The sequence below is a fragment of the Callithrix jacchus genome, chromosome Y, assembly GCF_049354715.1.
Source record: "Callithrix jacchus isolate 240 chromosome Y, calJac240_pri, whole genome shotgun sequence".
NCBI classification, from domain to species: Eukaryota; Metazoa; Chordata; class Mammalia; order Primates; family Cebidae; genus Callithrix; species Callithrix jacchus.
Window position 1 is genome coordinate 9,421,543 of NC_133525.1, and position 8,700 is coordinate 9,430,242.

At 38.2% G+C, this 8,700-nt stretch overlaps 1 long non-coding RNA gene across 1 annotated transcript; it reads right to left on the reverse strand.

Annotated features, from left to right (window-relative positions):
* Window positions 1-522: 522 nt before the first annotated feature.
* On the reverse strand, window positions 523-3,806 carry LOC144581309 (uncharacterized). Its single transcript, XR_013531917.1, has 4 exons — window positions 3,702-3,806; window positions 3,260-3,411; window positions 1,149-1,254; window positions 523-600 (listed from the first exon to the last, which is right to left on the reverse strand). It is a non-coding gene; the product is annotated as an uncharacterized LOC144581309 (long non-coding RNA).
* Window positions 3,807-8,700: the final 4,894 nt, after the last annotated feature.

The following is an 8,700-nucleotide window of genomic DNA, read 5'->3' on the forward strand; positions in this document are numbered from 1 at the left end:
GCCAAAGTTATCGTGCTGTGAAGGAATAGAGATGAGAAGGATATGAGATATGCATTCTTCCATTAGTCAGCACGTAACATGGCTTTCCTATAAGATTTTATTTTATAGCTTTCAATTATGACAAATATTCCTGAGATAGTTAAGATTCTCCCTTCCCACCATTTCCTTCTGATACATGCTTACTTCATAGACTCTTAGATTTTGGCCAATCACTTTTTTTTTTTTTTTTTCAGAAACTTTGGTCTGCTTTATTTATTTATTTATTTATTTATTTAATTTTTTATTGGATTATAGGTTTTGGGGTACATGAGCAGAGCATGCAAGACAGTTGCGTAGGTACACACATGGCAGTGTGCTTTGCTTTTCTTCTCCCCTTCACCCACATTTGGCATTTCTCCCCAGGCTATCCCTCCCCACCTCCCCCTCCCACTGGCCTTCCCCCTTTTCCCCCCAATAGACCCCAGTGTTTAGTACTCCCCTTTCTGTGTCCATGTGTTCTCATTTTTCATCACCCACCTATGAGTGAGAATATGCGGTGTTTCATTTTCTGTTCTTGTGTCAGTTTGCTGAGGATGATGTTTTCCAGATTCATCCATGTCCCTACAAACGACACGAACTCATCATTTCTGATTGCTGCATAATATTCCATGGTGTATATGTGCCACATTTTTCCAATCCAGTCTATTATCAATGGGCATTTGGGTTGATTCCAGGTCTTTGCTATTGTAAACAGTGCTGCAATGAACATTCGTGTACATGTGTCCTTATAGTAGAACGATTTATAGTCTTTTGGATATATACCCAGTAATGGGATTGCTGGGTCAAATGGAATTTCTATTTCTAAGGCCTTGAGGAATCGCCACACTGTCTTCCACAATGGTTGAACTAATTTACACTCCCACCAACAGTGTAAAAGTGTTCCTTTTTCTCCACATCCTCTCAGATGCTGGCCAATCACTTTAAACCAAGTACTAGAAGACAGAATAATTTCAATGCCTGACATTGTGACTTTACTTCCATTTTTACCCCTACAAAGTGGAGCAAATGGATTCAATTGCTTACAAGATTTTTATGTACTTCTGATTGTATTTTTCCATTAGTTCACCTGAATTATATTAATGATATAGAAAATATGACTCGTGGCTTACTCTGATATTGGTATACCCTGCAGTGTCTCTACAAGCAATTATAACATCTCTTATCCATCTCTTCCAAAACGTGTTATAAGTGTGAGCATCTTCCATTTCTTCATTTCTGAAAGGGAATTGGAGAAGGACCATTCGTATATCTCCCATTTCTGGATCTGTTCCAATTTGTGGATTAAAACTTGGGTGCAGGCAGGTTTTGTGACCAAGTAAAAAAACTTCCTGGTCAATAACTCCTGAAATGTTAGAGTGCACATGCTTCCTAATGAAATGGAAACATAGAGAATGTAATAAAAATTAAAATGAGAAAAGCATTTCATTTTACCTCAATTTAAACTTAAATGGTTGCTGTATATAATTTTCCTAGTTCGCACATGGTTGGTCATGCCTGTAATCCCAGCACTGTGAGAGGCTGAGGAAGGCACATTACTTCAGGTCAGGAGTTTGATACCTGTCTGGAAAATATGTTGAAACCTCATCTCTACTAAAAATACAGAGAAGAAGAAAAAAACAAAAGCTAGGCCGAGTGGCATGCTCCTTTAGTCCCAGCTACTAGGGAGGCTCAGCAAGAGAATCACTTGCACCTGAGTTGGTGGAGGTTATAGTAAACTGAAATTGTGGTACTGCACTCCAGCCTGGATGACAAAGCAAGACTCTGTCTCAATAACAACAGTAATAATGACAAAATAAATTAAGTAAATTGTTATTTGGCAATTTAATCCAACAAATTTCTATTGTATATTACTTTATACTGGTGCTCTCTATTGTACACCAAATAGTGTTTAACTTGTAAAGCTTCAAAATTCATTCTTCCTACGCTTTATTTCGTACTTTTTCTTTGTTTGTTTGGTTTTTAAGACAGGTTCTCACTCTGTCACCCAGACTGGAATGTAGTGCCTTGATCATGGCTAACGGTAGCCTTGACCTCTCTGCTGAAGCAATCCCCCTACCTTAGTCTCCTAAGTAGCTGGCACTACAGGCATATGTCACCAAAACTAGCTAATTTTTAAATAAATATTTTTTTGAGACAATGTCTTTCTGTGTTGTTCAAGTTGGTCTTGAACTCCTGGACTCAAGTGATCCTCCCACCTCAGCCTCCCAAGCAGTTAGCACCATAGGTGTGTACAACCAAGCATGGTTAATTAAAAAAAAAATTACACACACACACACACACACATTAAATTAATGTGTAATATATTAATATAAATAAATAAAATATATATGTATACTGGTGCTCTCTATTGTGCACTGAATAGTGTTTAACTTGTACATCTTCAAACTTCACTCTTGCTACAATTTGTTTTGTTCCTTTCGTTGTTTGTTTGTTTGTTTTTAGACAGGTTCTTACTCTGTCACCCAGACTGGAGTACAGTAACTTGATCATGGCTAACTGTAGCCTTGACATCTACAAGTGGTACAATCTTGGCTCAACATTTTATAAATATACTATAAATCTGAATAATATAAAAATATGTAAATATATATGTAAATACTACATATCTAAATATTACATATTATTTTTGATATTTTAAAATATTGTTCAATATTTTCTTTTAGTTTGCATTTTTTGTTGGTTTGTTTTTTGAGCTAGTAGGGTCTCACTTCCATTACCCAGGTTGGAGTGCATTGGCATGATAATGGCTGAATACAGCCTCGAGTTATCAGGCTCAGGTGACCCTCTCACCTCGACCTTGAAAGGAGATGAAACAGGTTCTCAATCCACTTGCCCAGGCTTGAGCGCAGTGATATAATCTTGATTCATTGCAACCACTGCCTGTCAGGTTCAAGCCACCTTCCTGACTCAGCCTGACAAGTATTTGTGAGTACAGGTGTGCACCCTCATCCAAGTTAATTTTTGCATTTTGGTAGAGATGGCATTTCACAATATTGCCCAGGCTGGTCTCAAACACCTGGGCTCAAACAATCCTCGTGCCTTGACCTCCCAACACACTGGGATTGCAGGCGTGAGCCACCATGCCTGGCCTAATATTTTCTAAAGAACACCAAAGTCCCTTTCATGTACTGAAATCCAATGCAAATATAGTTAATGAGATGAAACAGATCTAAAAAGTAAAAATAAGCATGATTCCCTGCTCATGGTTCTAAATACTTACAGTTTAGTCAGACAGCTGGCTGTAGAGAGGATCCAGAATCATGCCCTGGCAGCATTCAGCCATGGACGCTAACCATGAGATGTTGCTGGGTGCTGACAATGGGGCAATCATTGGGGCCAATGAGTATCACCACTGCTTTTGAGAATAAAGTACTGGAAAGGGTAGGTGGAAAGGTAAATATAACATCAAAAACAGTATCTTTTCAAACAATCATATCAAGAACAACATAGAGAAGGATGATAAGTAAAGGAAAACATGATCAAAATGTAGAATTAGGTGAAAGAGAACTATTAAAAATAGTAAGTGACAAAAAAACACAGGTATATTTTAAAAGGAAGATATTTTAAAGACAAAGCAAAAAATTAAATACTAAGATGAACAAGTCATACATAGCAAAGAGACTTGCTTGAGAAAAAAACCCTCCCACGTATCTGTAACTTACCACCAGAACAGTGAAGAAACAATCCCCAAAATTGGTAGAAGAGAAGTAGACCTTGCATGTTGGCTCAAGTGTGTGTGAATAGAAGATAGGTTGCAGGAAACTACCTATGAAGGTGGAGATTGAAATGGCAGGATATAGAACGTCTGACATCATAAGCGGTCCTTGTGAGATAACTGCCTTCCATTATGACCAAGCAAGTGTAATATGCTAGAAATTTAGCAAAGTTAAAGGGGTGCTAAAATTATAACTTTTTCATTAGTTTAGTGTTCACCATTACTTTTGGAGTGGAGACATATAAAATCACAGTCCCACCCCTTGTACAAACTTCAGTGTCTATTTTGTGTCAGTATGTAGCTTTTTTATTTCTTTTCTTGAGATACAATCTCATTCCTGCTGGAGTGCAGTTGTGTAATCTTGGCTCACTGCCCCTTCTGCTTCCAGAGTTCAAGACCTTCTACTGTCTTGGCCCCCTGAATAGTTGGGATTATGTGTGCACACCAGCACACCTGGCTCATTTTTGTATTTCAGTAAAGACTGGGTTTCACCGTGCTACATATACTTCACCATCCTACTGCTTCCGCCTCCCAAAGTGCTGGCATTACACATATGAGCCACCATGCCCAGCCAATGTATAGCGTTCTTTATCCACCAAATATTGCTTAGTAATTAAACACGATTAGATGATCTGCATTATTTGACATATTTTCTTACAGAAGTTAAGGAAATATTTATAATTATTTTAAATAACCCACAAATCAATATAAAAAAAAAACCGTAGCACATTTCACTCAGTTATCTGTTGACATACTGACATTATTATATCTCTACTCTGAAACACTCACCTTGTACATTTACGGAAAGTATCTCAAGACAAATTGTCTGGCTTTTCTTTAATGGCAATCTGAAGCAAAGAGCTACAATTCAGTAAATATTTCCCAAGCCTCTCAAATGAAGTGTGCTTTATGTTCGACACATATATGACGAGAACCAGCCCTTGCTGTCAGGGAGTTCTCAAGGCAGGAAAGAACAATTCATTTACAGTAAGGGCAGTTCCTACTAAGGAAAATAGAATAGCTAAAATCAATTGTATATGAATAAATTTGTATACCACACTATATAAGCTGTGAGATAACAGACAAGGCAGGTTAGGTAAAGTAATGGTTTTACCCTAGACCCAAATTTATTCTATCATTCCACTTAACAATTGTAGCACTTTATTTTCAACTTCAACATGACTCGCTGTACCTGTCTTTATGTCCTTGTGCAAAATAGCAAGAAAAGAGCAAAGAAAATGGGCATTCTTTTTGAGACAGTGTCTTACTCTGCAGCCCAGGCAGGAGTGCAGAGGTGTGATATCATCTCATTCTAACCTCCCTCCCCAAGTTCAAGTGATTCTCATGCCTCAGCCTCCTGAGGAGCTGAGATTACAGGTGCACACTATCACTCCTGGATAATTTCTGTATTTTTAGTGGAGGCGGGCTTTCACCATGCCGGCCAGGATAATCTCACATTCCTGCCATCAACTGATTCACCCGTGTCGGCCTCCCAAAATGCTGGGATTACAGGCGTGAGGGAGCCACCACGCTCAGCTGAAAAACCTTACACTCATAAACTGAGCAAAACTTACTAAAAGGACTCCTACAGGTTGGGCATGGTGGCTTATCCCTATAATCTCAGCACTTTATAAGAGAATGAGATAGGCAGATCATTTAGGTTCAGAAGTCTGAGACCAGCCTGGGCAGTATGGTGAAGCCCCATTGCTGCCTAAAAATGCAAAAATTAGGCAGGCATGGTGGTGAGTGCCTGTAATCCCAACTTCTCTGGGAAGCCGAGGCAGAGAATCGCTTGAACTCTGGAGGCAGAGGTTGTTTAGTGAGCTGGGATCCTGACACTGCACTCCAGCCTGGGCTGCAGAGGGAGGCTCTCTCAGAAAAGGAAAAAAAAAAAAGCCTCCCACAAAAGTATCAACACGTAGACTTTGCTTTAGTTATTCCACTGATTCCCCCTCTTCCTTTGTTCTTATTATGTGAAAGGCAGTACCGTTAATGATCCAAGCTTTATATAATTGTCAAAAATATTTAAGTAACACATTTGTTATCTAGCTTTTAGCTAGATATCTAGCTATCTCAATGTTGTGATAACAAATAATGGAAAATAATAAAAAAGTATTAAACTAATACTTGAATTTGCATCTGAATAATAAGTAAAAATAAAGTGAACATAATGGGACAAGTAAAATAATGTTCAAGACTCTTTGGATAACATGTTTGGGGACCTGTGTCAGGAAGTAAAACGTGTAGTATTCAATTTATTTAGGTAAAGCCAGTGCAAATAACATAAGAAAGCAGGAAAAAGGAGAAGCAGTGTAAAGTTCGAGTGGAATGTATATACCCAGTGCAAGTGTGTGGACATGCAAAATGCTGTCTTCCTGCAGCAGTAGTCTTGGGTTTGTAAGTATTCTAAAAGGAATTTGAATAAAATCTAAAGGACTGAAGTGACATCAGCTTGGTGGCAGGCTAGGAGCTCCAGGCTCCTATGTAACACCAAAAAACCAACAGATTGGCTACACCGTACCTTTGCTTGGAGGTAGGAGATCCATAAGCCAGTCAAAGAGTAACTAAACCCCATCTAACAAAGGATAACAACAAAAAAATCCATGCTCACAGCACTAAGTAATCCATGGCACTTTTTGCTCACTCTTGTTCTGCCTTTCTGATTTGACCCATGTAGTGGTGAAGACTTTGGGGAGAAAACCACTCATTTTCTACTCCTTCCTCAGGATGAAAGGAAAAGAATTCAACTTGTTTGTAACATACTGTCTAACTGAAGGCTACCAAAGAGACTAGTTTCTGTCTTGCCTAACTTAAGTGTCAGGAGATAATTGATGTTTAATAGTTTGGGGGAGGCCAGTGAAATAAATGGCAAGCACTTTGCGACATGTAAAAACTGTTTGACAATGGGAGCAAAACAATGGGAACATGTAGACACAGGGAGGAGAACGACACAAACTGGGGGCCTGTGTGGGTTGAGTAGGACAAGAGGGAGCATGAAGATAAATAGCTAATTCCGGAGGGACTTAATACCTGGGAGTAGGGTAGATAGCATGATAATATTGAGACTGTTAGGGAAATAACCTCTCTAAAACCAGCCGTGAGTACAGAGGAGTAGGGGGAAAAAAATGTGCACATACTTAGTGAAGACAGATACACTTGGAAATGGCCTGAGAAGTCCCAGACTTAGCACCGTAGTGATTCTCACAGCAAGTATACAATTACAAGAGGCAGCTGTTTCTTCTCCTGAAATACCCAACGAAAGAATAATGCATGCAAAGGCAGAGGTAAATATGGCAAACTCAAAACAAAATATAAGACTTCAGAAACCATTGCTAATGAAACAGAGGACTGAGAGTTACCTGACCAAAACATTATTTTTAAACTTGTATTTATGTTATGTATGTGTATAGAACTGTATGTATTTAAAATGTAGAATATGAGGCTTGTATTTATAAATTGTGAAACGTTGACTAGAGTCAAGCAAATGAACATATCCATCGTCTCGCATGTGGTAACCCCAATTTTATGGCAAAATCTAAGTACATAAATCCACTGTTTTCAAATGTATCATATACAGTATGATACTGTTGTCCTCATACTGCATCTCAGATCTCCAAGCTTACTTATTCTAAATATATGCAACTTTGTTCCCTGTAACCTGTAAGTTCTCATTTTATCCCCATGTTCACGACCCATATAGTCAACATTTTATATATGTGTATTCAGTTCTTTTTGTTTGTTTTGTTTTCCACATACATGTGAAATGACAAGTTATTTTGCTTTCTGTTGCTTTATTTCAGTTAGCATGATTTTCACCAGGTTCATCCATGTTGTCACTAATGACTGACACTCAACTTTAAAGGCTATATAATACCCTGCTGTGGATATGTGTGTTTCTCTTTTGTGAATATACCTAGCAAAAGGATTGCAGGATCATGTGTTAGTTCTATTTTCAGATTTCTCTAAGGAGCCTGCATACGATTTTCCCAAGTTGCTGTGCTAATTTGCCTTCTTTCCAACAGTAATCAATGGTTCACTGTTCTCTACATCCCCATCATCTATTCCCTTTTGATAATACCCATGCTACCAGGTACGAAATGAGATAGCACTGAGGGTTTACATTATATTTCCCGGATTGTTAGTAATGTTGAATACCACTCATATACATGTTGGTCACTTATATATCTTCTTTGAAAGAGGTCTATTCAAGTCAATTCTTTTTTAAATGTGTATTTTATTCTTTGCTATCAAGTTTTCTGAGTTTCCCATGCATTTTGGATATTAACCTCTTATGACATGTATGTTGGTAATCATTAGCTCCCTGTCTGTAGGCATTCTTTCCATCCCGTTGACTGTTTCCTTTTGCTGAATGTATCCTCCCACAAAACTTGTGTTTCAAATTAAATTCCAGTATAATAATACTAAGAGATGGGGTCTTCTGCAGGTAATTAAGTCAAGAGAGCGGCCTCATGAATGATATTGTAGTAGTATAAAGTGGTTAGATGGAACTATCTAGGCTGGTTTTGCACTTCTGTTCTTTCCACCATATGAAGACAGGGTAAATGTCTTTGGAACATCCTCTTTGGAAGATACAGCAACAAGCAAGTGGCCATCTTGTAAACAACAGCCCTCATCAGATGACAACCTATGTTACTGATTAGTAGGTAAATTAATACAACCACTATGGAAAACATATGGAAGTTTATTAGATAGCTGAAAACAGACCTATTATTTCACTCAAAAGCTCACTACTGGATATCTGCCCAAAGAAAAATAACTCATAGTCTCCAAAAGACATCTGAACGTGTATGTTTATTGCAGCACTAGTCAGAGTAAAAAGTCATGGAACTAACCTAAGTGTCCATCAACAGAGGAGTGGGTAAAGACAATATGGAGTACATACTCATCATGAAATACTATGCATTCATAAAGAAGAATGAAATCAC